Source organism: Protopterus annectens, chromosome 2.part1, assembly GCF_019279795.1.
Source record: "Protopterus annectens isolate FY-2018-M chromosome 2.part1, PAN1.0, whole genome shotgun sequence".
NCBI classification, from domain to species: Eukaryota; Metazoa; Chordata; order Ceratodontiformes; family Protopteridae; genus Protopterus; species Protopterus annectens.
The window spans coordinates 513,953,781-513,970,198 of NC_056729.1; positions in this window are offsets into that span (position 1 = coordinate 513,953,781).

Sequence of the window (16,418 nt, forward strand, 5' to 3'; positions counted from 1 at the left end):
TTTTGTTTTACACTGATAAGCTACAAATAAAAATATCTTACTTTTCTTATGTGTACAGGGAAAACAAATGAAGTACAGTGAGTAGATGAGTGACAGTACAGTTATAACCATCAAGATAAGAGTATTTCATGGTCTCATACTGTCACTCAAGACCACTGTTGATCACTCCAATGTGTTTTGCCTCTTTCCTGCACATGTGCCCACATCTGCAGTAAATGAAATATGACAAAATTACCACACATACACACATGAACTGATAATGGAGTAAATGTAAGAAGAAACACAGAATATGAAATATAAAGTGTTGCGAACATTTGTCAGTGGCAAATATTGACCTGCACTGCAGCAGTACAGGTTAAACATATGTGGTCAACATAAGGAACGTAAATGCATGCAAGTACAGTCATAAAACACTTCCTTTACTGCATCCAAAATGTTATGCTACATAAGGTTTGTTGGTGGCAGACAGTCTTATCTTTTTCAGATTTTACCACAACTGTCAACACTGTTGCTTGTGTGTAGCAGTAACTCTGTTCCATTGGAAAGTTAGCCACTTAAAAGTACATAATTTTGCAGGATTCAAGCTTTTAATTGTGACACTTAAGCACCACTACAAACCACCAGTGAACATGTACAGTTGTTTACATTCATTATTCAGCATGCAGTGCACTAGGAAATAAGACAACATAGTACATTAAATGTTTGAATAGATGTTCTTTTAATGAGAAGATGTACAACTCTAGTGTTTTCATAAACATTTTACGAGAGGAATAACAAAGAAATATCTAAAAGAAAGAAAGTTTTACTTGTTCATTACAATTCAGTTCAGCTGAGGACATATACTTCTAGGTTTATTTAATTTGTTACCTGTGTATTTCTCAATAAGCAACACATGCTCCTTCAGAGAAATAAGTATATTTGTGCAAGTAAAAGTTAAAATAGCAATACAATTTACAAGAGATCACTCTTGCAACATCCCAAGCTTACACAGGTTATATCATGGTAAATATTTGACCAACCAACTACCTGTCAAAGCTTATGGCCACCATCTATGTGTATAATGCACAGCTTCTTTAGAGAATAAAATAACATACAATTCACCTTCATGATAGGTATCCATTTTGTTGAAAACCAATGCCTAAATGCTTTTCCTGTTCTCCAGCATTGTCTCTTCTTCAGTGTAGTAAGAGCTGTCAAGATTTTCTTCAGTTGTAGCATGCACTATGCTATGAAGCATTCCTAAAATGGTTTTCTGTAAACTGTGAATGCTATGCTCTTTCTTATTTACCCATTTTGTCCAAGCTTTTTCATGGTGGAGGTTCTAACAAAAGGAGATACTGCCAGCCCAGCTATCTGGAATTTTGTAAATGACTGTATGACATTTTTGAATATTAACATGATTTTATAGAAGTGTAACAAACGGGAGATACTGCCCGCACAGCTGTCTGGAATTTTGTAAATGGTTACGTATCATTTGTGAATATCAACATGATTCATATATTTGTGTTACAGATGTATTAGAACTGTATATCATATTGTGCAGACGTGTGCTGAGCAGATATTTTTTAAAGTACTGAGCAGAAATGTATACATGTACTGTTATAACTGTTTAGTTGTATATATTTTAACAGGGGAGAATGAAACCTAGGAGATTAACTTGCAAAACTTCAGAAGAATAGTTGAAATTAAGTTACTTTATGATTGGGCCATAAACAAGAGAAGTTATCTTTTAGTTTCAGTGCAATGGGAAACATAATGTCTAGAACTAGAAGTTTTTTTTTTTATTGTCTTTAAATGTGGAGGAATGTAAATTATTTTATGACTTCTTCTATTTGCCAAAAGATCTGAGGTTTGTGTATTTTCACAGGTAGATGCTAAATGCTACCAGCAGCAGTGGGGGTTTTCACCTGGGATAGTCAGATGACAAGAAGTGATGTCATGCTGCAAGCTACCCCAGCAGTAATATTTGAAATACTAATTTAAGAACTTTCTAAGAGAGAGACTGGGCATTTTGTATCTTGTCTTTGACTTGACAAGAACTTCCAGTCACATCTGCCTGCTTCCTCTTTAAGTCAGCTAGGGTAAAGTAATTTCTCTTAGATACAGTCAAGAATATAGTGAAGTATAGCTTAGATGTTTTATTTATTTATTCATTTATTTGAGACTGTCCTGCAATGTTGTTTTAAATATTTCCTGTGATTTTGAACTCTGATATAACTGTGATTATTTACTGAGTATTTTCTTGTTCTTTTATTATTTGCTATTAAATATATTTAAACCTTTCATTGTGGTTGATATTTTTGACATATATTTAAGTTCTGAGAGTACTTGCATATTTATTTGGTGACACTGTGGGCCACTCGTAATAGCCTTGCTCTTGGTCAAACTACCATTTGGATTAATAGTAACATTACACAGTAAGATTGGACACCCTTTGTTAAGGGCTTTAAAGCAGCTGATAAAGAGTTGGCTGGTGGCAGTAATAACTACCTTATAATCTGGGCTAGATGTGTCCAACCTGCGGCCCTCAGAGCTCTTCCATGCGGCCCTTAACCTCTTAACTGCAACATCGATGTACACATGCCCCAAAACACTTTGTTTTGTGTTTTTCGCTCCCGTGACCTGTAACGCTAACGTCGGTGTGCGCATGCGCCAAATCACCCTTCTAGTTTTGTTTTTGTGCCAAAAAAGGGTCAGTGTGTTTATGCCATTATTTTACGCCGATCAGTGTGTGTGTGTGTGTGTGTGTGTGTGTGTGTGTGTGTGTGTGTGTGTGTGTGTGTGTGTTCTCGCTGAAGAGGGACTCGTATCGATTTGCCGCTGTTGCCTTTGAAAGGGACAGTAATTACCTGTGTTAATAGGTAAGTACGGAGTGAGTGCATGCATGAAAGCAGAATTGTGTGCGTGAAAGTAAAAGAAGAGTGTGTGTGTGTGTGTGTGTGTGTGTGTGTGTGTGTGTGTGTGTGTGTGTGTGTGTGTGTGTGTGTGTGTGTGTGTGTGTGTGTGTGTGTGTGTGACAGAGAGAGACGCATGCACAAAGAGGCTAACAATGATCAGTCTACCTACTGAACAAAAACAAGTTAGCTCACAAATATATCATACATTAAGAGTACACTTTCATTAAATTGCGGCTTTCCTGACAGGGAGAGTGTTGTATTGAACATGCACTCATACCTCTTAACTGTATGGATTTTCAAAGAATGTCCAAATTTTTGCCTCATCTTCCAATTTGTGTCTTTTGCTTAGGAAATAAAAGTAGTCATCCAAGGTAATGCAGTTCCAGAGAGTAAGAATGAGACAGCAGCCTAGGGTTAATGGGTCAGTACTGGACTGACTATGTGGGACTGTAGCATATAAAGTATTGTTTTTTCAAACAAACAAAACAAAAAAGCACCTAGTACTGTTTTTTCATTGGTGGGTTCTAAGCAGTGGTAGATTGGACAACAGTAAGTATAGCTTTGGCGGATCATCAATACTGGCAAATCAAGTGGGCACAATGTCATTTTTTAAATGTTGGGGGTTTTAGTGTGCATGTGTGTGCTTATGTGTTGGGAGTGCTGCAACAGTAGATGATTATTAAAGACAGAGACTTACAGACTGTGGAGAATGTTTCTTTGTTTCAAAACCTAATACTTGGGTACGCATGCCAGAAGTAGATTTTTTAAGACATAGCTTCTTGCCATTTACAGTGGATGGATATTTACATTTAATGCACAATGTATTAGTGTGGGCCTGTGGGGTTCTGAAGGATGCCAAGTGTACCACTGCCAATGTATTGTAAAGTGACCTGGAAATGGATATTGGGATGTTACTGAAAAAATATAGTAAGTGGGCTTAGAAATATAGTTTAATTAAACAAAGTGTACTTTCAATTTACAGGCCATAATTTAATTTATTTCAGGTAGTTCAGATACTGGTAGATTGTATACCATTAGACTTAATTAGGGAGAGCTGTCATTCCGGGGAAACAAGCAGCCCTAGTTTCAGTGAAAGCTCTGTGGTTGCTTGCAGGTAGGAAGTTGCAGGATGTTGATGCAATGTGTTTTATTTATTATTTTTAATGCATTTGTCCTTTCAAAGCATGGTTTTCTTTGTTGCAAAAGAAGGCAGGATTGAATGAGCCATATAATGCTTAACTGACAATAATGGGATAGAAAGATTATAAGTGATGTATAATGTTTGCAGCTACAGTTGTTTCAATGGTGTCTGTGATGCATAATGATGTTGACTGTGAGAGAGGGAACGCTGAGCAACCTATCTGTCCCTGTAGGAGTGGTCCCAGCCCAGCAACTTGTAGCTCATTGGCCATTTTGGGCTAATTTCTATCCTTTTTTGATCTCCCTGGTATAAAAACTGCTTACTGCAGTTTTGCGCTTGTATACAGCTCAGCAAGCTCCTCGTGGTGCCCTGCAGAGTCCTACAAGCAGCCGAGCGACAAAAGAGAGACTTTGGACTTGATTAAGTATTGTTTTTGCTTTGGACTTGATTAAGTATTGTTTTTTGCTTGTTGTTTCCCTGAAACGCTAATCCTGCCTCAAACGTGGCTTTTCAGCGCTTCTGTGGATCCCTAGTGATATCTGCATTGCTTACTGTACTTATTTCTTTGTTGCACTTGAAAAAAGTTACTGTTTATCGTTTTTGCATTTAAGTAACCTGTAACACAGTCACAGGCTACACACTTAAGTGCGCTAGCCTCCCCTGTGTATTTAAAGTAATTTAATCTCTGTATTTCTGTTGTTTCTGGAAAAAAAAAACACAAAAAAATTCCTTGTTTTCCCACCTTTCTGAACTAGTCTAGTCCAGTTTTCAGGCTTTGCTGAATCCAGGACTGTGGTAAAGGTCCCTGTGTTGCCCATATCATACTTGGATAATTAGGTGGCTTTCTTGTTCACTGTGAGAGAGGGAACTCTGAGCAGCCTATCTGTCCCTGTAGGAGTGGTCCCAGCCCAGCAACTTGTAGCTCATTGGCCATTTTGGGCTAATTTCTATCCTTTTTGATCTCCCTGGTTTAAAAACCGCTTAGCACGGGTTTGCACACCGTGCAGAGCTGTTTAGCTGCGGTTAAACTATTCCAAGCTCCACAAAGTCTGCACTTCAGTTTTTCCCTTGAAACACTTCAACCCAGCACTAGAAATAAGGTAATTTAAGACCAGCACTTACTAAAACTAGCACTAGCTTACAGCTTGCACTTCAGCCCTATACTCAGGAAGTATAAGGCTCTTTACTCATCCAGTCAGCAATACAGTCCCAACCATCTATTCAGGCATGTTCAAGGGACAGCTTCAGGTGTGCTCCCTGGTCCAGCTGGTGAATCTGGGCATCCTGAGGCAATGTTACAATTGCCTCATGTACACAGACCACCCCCTCCTCCCAACCAACACAAACATATATGAGAGATGCAGCTACACAGCCAAATTGGAGGCTAAGCTCTCTCAACCCACGACTGGATCAACCAGTCACAAGGAGAAGGGCAACACTAGCACCACATTACCAGACTCACATAGAGCAGCCATAGCTGCACCATAAAACAACTCTCAGAAACATGCAAAAACATACTCGGAGGCTCTAAATAAGAACCTGCCTAAACAACAGACACCTCCTAAGCATACACCCATGCAACTCCCACCCCACAACAGAAACCAGGTAACACATACATCACAACTTCAGTGTGCCAAGCAAAAACAGTCCCTAAGGCTAAATAACATACCTAACACACTAGTAATCAGTGATTCTGTCATCAGGCACACAGACGTCCCACTCACTAGACTGAACAAGGAGAAGGTTACAGTAAGCTGCCTGTCGGGTGCCAGAATCTGCCACATAACACATGCACTCAGGTCACTCCACAAGTACAAATATGACTGTCATTGTACATGTTGGGATAAATGACCTGAGATGTACCTCCCTGGACTACATGAAAAGAGACATGGAGGAGCTCTCTGACCATGTAGCCCAGGCTGGTATGACTGACTCTGAGTAGCATCCTACCCTCACCCAAAATGATGCCAGCATACAAAGAAAAAATGATCAGTTTCAACAATTGGTTAAACTACTGGTGTCATTCAAAGGGGATCCAGTACTTGTCAGCCTGGGACGACATACTTGACAAGCCACATTGCCTCGCCAGAGACTGCTTGCACCTGTCGCCCCTGGACTTTCGAAAACTGGCAAAGACTCTTGCCACCCCAATACTGCCTTTTTTAGGCAAGGCTCAAAAGACAAACCTGCCTCCATAAACAACAATAATAAAAACTGAGGGTAATGCTGCTGAACTCCAGAAGTCTAAACCTCAAAATGCACGCACTCAAGGCTCTCCTTAGTATGGAAGAAATCAACGTATGTGCAGTGACAGAAACCTGGTTCAAGGCTCCAGAGAGCACCCCAGCACTACCAGGCTGTAACTCCTACCATACCTTTAGTTCCCAAAACCAGGACCAGAACACAAAAGGAGAGGGTGTGTCCATATTCATCAAGAAAACCCACACCTCCAGGTTAGTAGCACAGCACGCGGAATCTGAGACCATCCAAGTGCAATTGACAGTGGGTAAATTAACTGTTCAATTTATAGCTTGCTACAGATCTCCCACCTTGTCTCAGGACCCTTACGCAGCATTCCTGAGAACATTAGAAAGTATGAAGTTTCTACCCAACACCATGCTACTGGGTGACTTCAACTATCCAAACATTGACTGGGAAAACTACTCAAGCTCAAACTCCCTAGCCCAATGCTTCCTTGAGTTTATAAACTCAAACGCCCTTGAACAGCTGGTCACCACTCCCACAAGAGGTGACAACATACTGGACCTGGTCATCACCAACATGGGGAACCTATGTTCCACACCGGAGGTAAACTCGTCATTGGTAAGATCAGATCACAAACTAATCACACTGGACATCCACATCCTGACTCCCATCCCCCAGTCAAGGAAATCAAGGTAAAAAAACTTCTTTAAAGCCAACTTCACACTCGTCAAGACTGAGGTGGGAAGTTTCAAAGCTCCCATTCAAATGGAAAATGATGACCCATCGGCAGAATCCTTTACAAGTGCATTCTATGAACACCTTCAAGAATGCATGGACCGAGCTATCCCAAGTAAAACCAAGACCAACTCCTCAAAAAAGAGGAAGCCAGTCTGGTGGACCCCAGCCATAAATAAACTTTACAACAGAAGGAGGAAACTCCTGCAAGATGGAACAAAATCCCAAAATAAGAAGGCATCTCTGATTAACATCAGTAAAAAACTGCGCGCCCTCATTAAATCATCCAGGGCCAACTTCGAAAGAAAATTCGCCAATGACTCTAAGGATAACCACAAGGCCTTCTTTAATTATGTCAAGAGTCTAGGGGCAAACTCTCAGATATGCTCCGAGCTAGTGCATGATGACCATAAATACACTAAACCAACCGACATTGCCAACATCCTGGCTGACAAGTTCAGTGCAAACTTCACCCCCCCCCCTCTTCACCAAAGGGGCTAGCACCCATCCCAGAAGAATGTGGCGCTCCAGATATCTCAGACACACTAGTAAAGACAGCCCTGGCAAAGGCCAAAAACACAGCATCAATGGGACCAGATGCTATCCCAGGTTGTGTCTTACACGAGCTTCAAAATGAACTAACCCCCCCATCTCAAATCACTATTCAAACTCAGCCTCTCTACAGGCTATGTACTCAAAGAATGGTGTACAGCAACAGTCATACCACTCCACAAAGGTGGTGCCACAACTGACCCTGGCAACTATCGCCCTATAAGCTTGACTAGCTTGGTCTGCAAAGCCATGGAACGCATTATCATGGAGCTCATTAACAGGGACATTGGGAACCTCCAGACACTGGACCCCACCCAGTTCGGCTTTGTTAAAGGCAGATCTTGCCTCCTGAACTTGGTTGACTTCTTCGAAACAGTCACCAAGGCCATAGATGAAGGGAAGGTGGTCCACACAGCATATCTGGACCTCGCTAAGGCATTCGACACCATCCCGCGAATCATAGACAAACTCACCAGCTTAAATATCAACCCCCATGTCACGAGATGGGTTGCCAATTGGCTCTCAGACAGAACCCACACGGTAAGAGTGGCAGGCGCCATGTCTGACTCTAAACCAGTCACAAGCGGAGTCCCTCAGGGCTCAGTCTTGGGACCCCTCCTGTTCGGTATATATTTCTCCGAAGTACAGGCAAAGGCAGAGGGACTGTGGCTAACCAAGTTTGGAGATGACTGTAAATTAGGTGCAATAATTGACTCTCCAGCTGACACAGACATCCTACAAAAGGGTCTCACAGAGACAAAACACCTGGTGTCAAAGTCACGGGCTCAAGCTAAATGCCAAAAAATGCATAGTGATCCCATCTGGGAAAAACAAAGTACTTACAAACTACCACATAGATGGGAATCCACTAAGTACAGAAGAAGTAATTCGGGACCTGAGTACCCAAATAGATAGCATGCTCTCCTTTGATAACCACATAGCCAAAACAGTCAGGAAATCCTTCTATGTGGCACAGCAGATCACAAAGAGGTTCTCATCCAGATCCAAGGAGGTGATTGTGCCCCTTTACTCCTCACTCATTAGGCCCATAATAGAGTACAATGCCCCATTTGGGATGTACCTCACTAGACACCTGCAACAACTAGAAAGACCACAGAAGTACCTCACTAAGAGGATTAAGGGCCTTAAACAATTACCCTATGAAGCACGACTAAAAAAGCTTCAGCTCTTCTCAGTCGCTTACCATCTGCTCAGAGGTGACATATGCTGACCTATAGGGCCATGTCAAACCCTGAACTAATGGACATGCTTCACCTCAAAAAAACGAGATCCCTCAGAACCACTCGTTCTAGCGACTTGAACCTATGTACAACAATAAACAGGACATGCTGGAGGGATAGATTCCTGTCCCAGCGACTCCCCTCACTCTGGAATAGAATCCCAATCCATATTCGACAGAGCTCCTCTCTGACCCTCTTCAAGAGAAATCTTGATGAGTGGATGGGTAATCGTAAGTTCTACCCTGGCATCACTTCAGGAGCCCTGTTGACAGAGGCCCAGGTTACTAATCTAATGGGGAGGCGAAAGCCATCACTCTGTGACTAGGCTTATACATGCCCATGGGCAGATAGCCTAGTACTTACCTATGAACCTATAACTATTTTTGGGCCTGTGTCCCATTTTTATTTTTCGCTTTGTCCAGATTTCTTGCTCTAAGGTTGAGAGGTATGGTTCCATACTAAATCAGAAGTTGTATTTACCTTGGAAGACTTTTCGGCACAATTATGAAAAACGGAACCTTTTTAATATATCTGCTTATTTCCAATATAAACTGCCATGTAACCTTGCAAATAACTTTCTTATTAAGCTACTTCACTTCTTTTGGAATTGACAGGTATGATTCATCTGTTCGGACATAAGCATAGAGTGCTAATGTGACTTTGATTTCTTGCAGCAGTCTGTGGTTTACATAATCACAATAACTTTTCTGTGTTTCTGGGTGTGTAATCAATTTAACAGTTTTAAAGATGTTTTCCAAAAATAAATAAATATATAATAAATAAATAATCCTCTACACTTTGAGCTATTGACAAAGTCTGGGAATTTGTTTTTTTTTCAAAAACGAAGGTCAGCATTACAGCTCAGTAAACTTGTCAGTCTGTGAGTAACTTCTGCACAAATTAAAATGTCTGAATGTCAAATGGCTTTAGATTGGAGGGAAGTTTATTTTTGTTTATTTTATTTTATATTTGTTTACTGGGAAAGTCCGACTGGACACAGGTCCATTTTCAGCGGAGGCCCAGGGAGAAAAGCTCCAAAAATAACACAAAACAATATAATACAATACATGAGAGAGAGAGAGACAGCAAATTATGGATGTAGTACTCATGCAATATGGCAGAGATTACATCTCGTAACAGTGAGACTCATTGAGGTACAGAATAAACTTAAAAACATTTTTTTTTACAGTTGTAATTACAGCAAGGCAAAGATCAATGAGTTAAGTTTTTAGGCGAAAGCTGTTTGTACATAGCTGAAGCTCTGAAACAATCTTTTGGTATGGATTAACCTGGGGATTGACACAAGTTATATGTTTACACCAGTATGTAGCATTATAGTTTATGGTTTTCTTATTGATTTACTTTTTGCCGAGCAGTTATTTGTTGATTTATTGATGGTCCTTTTAGTGGTGGGAAATTACATGGATGAATCCATCTCTATTATGATTTTTTTTTCGGCTATTTTGCCTTCCAGACAATTTCATTCAGTGAGTGGGTGTCATGTGATTACTGAGGTTGCCCATTTTACAAGTAGGGGCTTTTGTGTGTGTGTGTGTGTGTGTGTGTGTGTGTGTGTGTGTGTGTGTGTGTGTGTGTGTGTGAGAGAGAGATTTAATATGTATACTGAATAAAATTTTGCAAATGGAATTCTTAGTTAAACATGCCCCTCTTCTTGAGCAACTAGACTTGAGTAACCAATATTAGATCTTAGCCATCCAGTTGGGAAAGGTTAGTATGTGGATTTTCCATCTGGTTTGATGAAGGCTATGCTACTTACCCAAGCACTACATTTATGGCTATCCATCCAGCCATTGTGTTGCTGAACTACACTGTTTGATAATGAGAGGAGCTTTTTACAGAAGTTGAAGGTTTTTGTGTCAAGAACCTGTCCATAAAAAGTGTCTTGTTTATGTTGCAGTGAAGGCTGTGGTCTTTGTAGTGAGCGTTTTAAGTATAACCAGTATTTCTGAGGTAGAGGAAGTCTCTTAAGGCAGGATCTAGTTCTTAGCCTGGAAAGCAAGCCAATGATGAAATTTATGGGGGCCAGTGAGAGACAGAGGAAAGCAAGAAGCTTTTTAGTCTGTTTGGATAACTAAGTGAACTTAGTCCTTTGACCTTTTTTGTCAGAAATGGTAGTCTTTCTTTTGGCAGGGTGTTTTGCTAAGGCACATGCCAAAAGGGGCATTGCACTCAATAATGGCTCTTGTAAAGGAAGAATACAGGGATGTTATGACCTCCTTGTCCCTGGATGAGACACCCTTACTAATGAAGTGGACCATGTAAAAAGCGTTCCTTACAATGGAGACAATGTGGTGGTCAAAAGTCAGGTTTCTATCAACCTGGGTGCCCAAGTACTATACGACTTATTGCGTGCTTACAACATTGTTATTAATGTGATAATTTGTGGGGACATCACTCTCCTCAAAAGGAATGATGCATTTTTGGCATTTAGCTTGAGGCCATATTTCTGGCACCAGTTATTTGTTTGGGTGTTGTAGCTTATTCAGAATGGTTTTATTAAGTCAGTAATGTGAATTCTTTACTTTATTGCAGATTTGTTGGCTTATTTTTGTGGATTATAGTGTTGTAGGACTGCTGATGTTGACATTTTATGTAGATGGACTGCTGGAATAGTTTTCCCAGTGAGAAATGCTAGTGCTGTAGTGAATATCTGTTTATTTGTAAAAAAAAAAATATATATATATATATATATATATATATATATATATATATATATATATATATAAAGATGTTAGAGTTAACTGTTAGATTAGAGAATTAGAAATAGAATTTTAAGGCAAATATTAGGCATTTATTACATTTATTCATTGTTCAAATGCACCTACATTACAGCCAGGAGGTCGACTGTGGTCTTCCGGAGCAACGAAAGATTTAACTATATGATATATTTTATATGCAGCCCCAAGACCATTTCTGTTCACTCAATGCGGCCCCAGCAAGCCAAAAGGTTGGACACCCCTGATCTGGGCAAAAGGGGGCACAGCTAGTAAACCTATGCCATCCTTTCCCATGTGTGTATGTGTGTTTCTGTATAAATCAAATCTGAAACCGTGTGTGTTTCAGCTACTTGGGAAGGGACACAAAGCACTGGTTGGACAGAGAAGGGTGCTGGTGGAATTCGCTTAGACACTCAGCTGAGAGGCTGTGCCAATGGGGAGTCTTACTGGAGATCTGGAGAAAGAGGGAGAAACCAGCCCCTGACTGACTGTGGTCTCTGTGTGCTCTTAAGGGAAATTGCACTTTACTGTATGTGAAGAGGAATGAAGGTCAGCAGGACTAAGACAGAATATATGTGTGTGAATGAGAGGGAGGATAGAGGAATGGTGAGGATGCAGGGAGTAGAGGTGGCAAAGGTGAATGAGTTTAAGTACTTGGGATCAACAGTTCAGAGTAATGGTGAATGTGGAAGAGAGGTGAAGAAGAGAGTGCAGGCAGGATGGAGTGGGTGGAGAAGAGTGTCAGGAGTGATTTGTGACAGACGAGTACCAGTAAGAGTGAAAGGGAAGGTCTACAAGAGGGTAGTGAGACCAGCTATGTTATACGGGTTGGAGACAGTGACATTGACAAAAAGGCAGGAGTCAGAGCTTGACGTGGCAGAGTTGAAGATGTTAAGATTTGCACTGGGTGTGACGAGTATGGACAGGATTAGGAATAAGTATATTAGAGGGTCAGCCCAGGTTGGAAGGTTTGGAGACCAAGCCAGAGAGGCAAGATTACGTTGGTTTGGACATGTGCTGAGGAGGGATGCAGAGTATATTGGGAAAAAGATGCTAAGAATGAAGCTGCCAGGTAACAGGAAAAGAGGAAGGCCTAAGATGAGGTTTATGGATGTGGTGAGAGAGGACATGCAGGTGGTTGGTGTGACAAGAGCAAGATGCAGAGGACAGGAGGAAATGGAAACAGTTGATCTGCTGTGGCGACCCCTAACGAGAGCAGCCGAAAGAAGAAGACTGTATGTGTACTTGTCATCCACCTGATGTATGTCCCCCACTGGTGCTCATGGTGAGGATTGTAGCTCCTCGATTACTAGGCCAGTGGTGGGGCATCACAGAAGTCATACAACATTATCTTAATATATAACATTTCAATATTAAAACATAGAACATAATCTATAGTTTTAGCATTGTTGTACCAATAACAAATAAGTACAGGTAAAAAAGAATACATAATATTTGCATGCATCCTTAAAGTAATAATTCTCATTCATTATTTGTACAATGTCACTTTTCAATGTAGTGACTCTCCAGAGATACTTAACGGGTATACCACATTTCCATATTGACCATCAACATGAACAAACTTGTGTCATACTGATAACAATCGTAATGGTATTTAAAAAATTAGGGACATTTGCAATCTGTTATAGATAACCTAACTAAGGCCAGAATACTATGAATATATGTCATTCTGTGACAATCTACACTCTGTTTTACAAGTGTCTTAGTTGTACTGCATTTCAACAAAAGGCTACGTATGTTAACTGCTGTATGCAGTACAACTAAATGCAGTGGTCATTTATGATTAAATGAAATGCAGAGAAGCAGTAATGGAGATATGGCCATCATCATCTATTTGGCAGTGTCTCTGAACCAAGAAAAGGACTTCTCTGATGGTGGAAGGACAAGCAGCACTTGCAGGATGAAGGCCCTGCTCCCAATTTCTGTTTATTAGAAAGAAGGCACACCATGCCAACATTTGTTGTGCTGTATTTCTGTAATTTCCATCATCATTCCTCCAACTACCACAATACTCCAGTGAGAGTCAGTAGAATAGGCAGTGCAGCACCACCACCACTGGTGGATTTACTGTGAGGAGCTAAGGAAGCTGTAGCTCCCATATCTGTCAATTATTGTACTGTTTTGGTGGCACAGCATTTTGCTGCTGGTGTATTAACTTGCAGCTCAGAAGTGCAGCTTATCACAGTTGAACTGCGATGAAATTACTCAATTCTCGCAGTTCAACTATGTTAACAAGCCACATGAGTGCTTTGCTGTGGCAGACAAGGCTCCTTTTCACACTGTCAGCTCAAAAACAGAAAGTTGCAGTGAGTAGGTTGGATGGGAGGTGTTCCCTGGTAAAGGTTTAAGTAGGAACCAGAGAGAGAGGCAGCAGCTGAGGAATTATGAGCCTGTGCCTGTGGGGTCCAAGAGTTGTGAAGCAGCATGAGTGTAACAGCTCAGCAGCAGGACAAAGTGAATGTTTCTGTCTGACAGTCTGAAAGCTGCAGCAAGAAGCTCCTGTCCCACTTCTTTGCAAAGGGAAACCCAAAGCAGTAACTCAATTAAAAAAGACAAAAAAAAAGTAAATAATTATTCACCGATACAGAAGTTTGCTCCTTCAATCTCAAAGGAGAAGAAATTGTTTCCCCGAAGTCTTCTAACAAGTTTCCTGTCATTTGGATGCTGCAGATAGCAAACTTGATTCTTAACATTATCACTGACTCTGTGGTGCACAGAGATAAAACCTAGCCACCAGCTAATTAGAACTGTTATAGCACATGACTAAGAGTCAGAGGTGGCACAGGTACTTCAAACCTCAACTTAATGAATGCCATAAAAATACACTAAAAGTGATAGATACCCTAATCCTTTAAATTAACAATATGGGAACATCTTGTAGGAAGATGGTGTGTATTTAACCATAGCACATGTAGGTTTCCACAGTAAAAACAAAATTTTTTTTGGGGGGGGGGTGGAAAAACTCCTCCGTTTTGCAATTCACTGTAGATAGGAAAAGAAAAAAAACACCAGCAAATGTTTTACTGCCCAAAGTAGTATGACTTTCGGCGGTAGAACATTTACTGCTGTGTTTTTCTTTTCTTTAACGTTAAGCACAACTTGTGAACAGTCTTTCCTCAACAGAGCTGATCATCTTCACAGTCATTACTGTTTCAGGGGCAGTCAGGTCGTATTTAAAAAAACTGAAGTCTGTTAACTTGTTGGTAAATTGAAATGCAGTGAGAATTAGGCAAAGGGGAAGACCTTTTTTTTATCTACAACCTCAGCTTGTAGTAATTATAATAGAATAAAATTTATCAGCACAATACTGACCTCTGTCAGTTATGTAATCATTTCAAATCAAATTTGGTGTTAGTTTTAAAAGAGCAGGAACAGTAAACTGCGACAGATGAAACAGGAACAGTAAACTGTGACAGATGATAGTTTTAAAAGAGTGTGCTAACTCATTAAGATAATTAAGTGTTAATAACACAGCTTCTTGCATACCTGACCATTCTGTGAAAAAAGAAACTTAAATATATTGTGAAGAGCCATTAAAGTTATTAAAACTACACAAAAATAGCAATGTTATCAGTAGGAAGTGTTCTTTACAGTGATAATAGTCAGTGCATTCATATTCTTTATACTATAATATATTTTAATGCATACAATCTCATATATTTTTGCTAAACTTTCTCAAAACAAATTGCCATAACTTGGAAACTTTACAATTTATATATATATTGTTAGAACTCTTTTGTTAACCAGACATAAGCTTTCACATGACAGTAATAACGTCTTATATAAGTGCATGGTTATTCATTGTATTTACAGAACTGATAAATAGAGTGCAACTCTTGCCCCTGATTCATTTTGCTCAAATGAGGGATGGTCTTAAAAAAATCTATGCTCCTCACCACTCTACTTCAGACAGGGGTTTTTGGTCACTGAATCACAATAACCAACTGGGAACATAGTTGTGAAGAATTTTTTTTTAGTGCTAGGCATGATGCTGGATAATTTTATAGGTGGTAAGAAGTTGTGTACATGTTAGTTGATGTGGCACTTCTAACCAGTTTAGGCTTTTCAGTGCTATACAGTGGTGGGCTCTTAATGGGTATATGCTGCAAATTTAGCAACTTTGTTATAGTATTGTTCAAGTTTTAACTTTTGTGAGGCATGGAGGCTAGTAACGATGGGAGCGCCATAAAGAAAGGTGGGGAGTAGACCAGTAGTGTCAAGTGCAGTTTTAGTTGCATCAGTGAGAAAGTATTTGGCTCTCTAAGGCATCCCTAGTTTTTGAGTTTTTCATATACCGTTTTGTATATGTAGGTCGAATGTAAGATTGTCATCCACCATCATCCCCAACAGTTTGCTATGAGAAGTGACTGCAAGAGAGAGCACTTTAAATTTAGTTTATTCATGATAGAGGGATTTGGGGAAAAAGTAACAGTTTGGTCTTTTGGTCTTCTTTGAGTTGAGCATGAGTTGTCCGTTACAAAGCCATGTTTCAGTGGCTGTTAAAGCTTCCTGAGTAATTTTTTGGAGGTGTACCTTGTCAGATGTGCAAATGAGAGTGGAATCATCTGCATACTGTATTAGGGTGGAACTATAGAGGGTGTTGGTGAAAATTTTAAAGAGGTGTGGACCAAGGATAAAGCCTTGTAGTATACCAGTGGTGACCGAGAAGTAAGGAGAAATCATGGAGTGCCATTTTACTCACTAATACCTAGTGACCCGCGGTGGTGGTGCTGCGGTAGCGTTGTCGCCTCACAGTAAGACGCTGTCCGGTTTGATTCTCGGCTAGAGTGTCTTCTGCGTGGAGACATGCATGAATGGGCATACCTTCGTTGAAGGTTGTGCGTCAGGCCTGGCAAGCCAGTACGTAAAAATCAACTGCCAATCATTA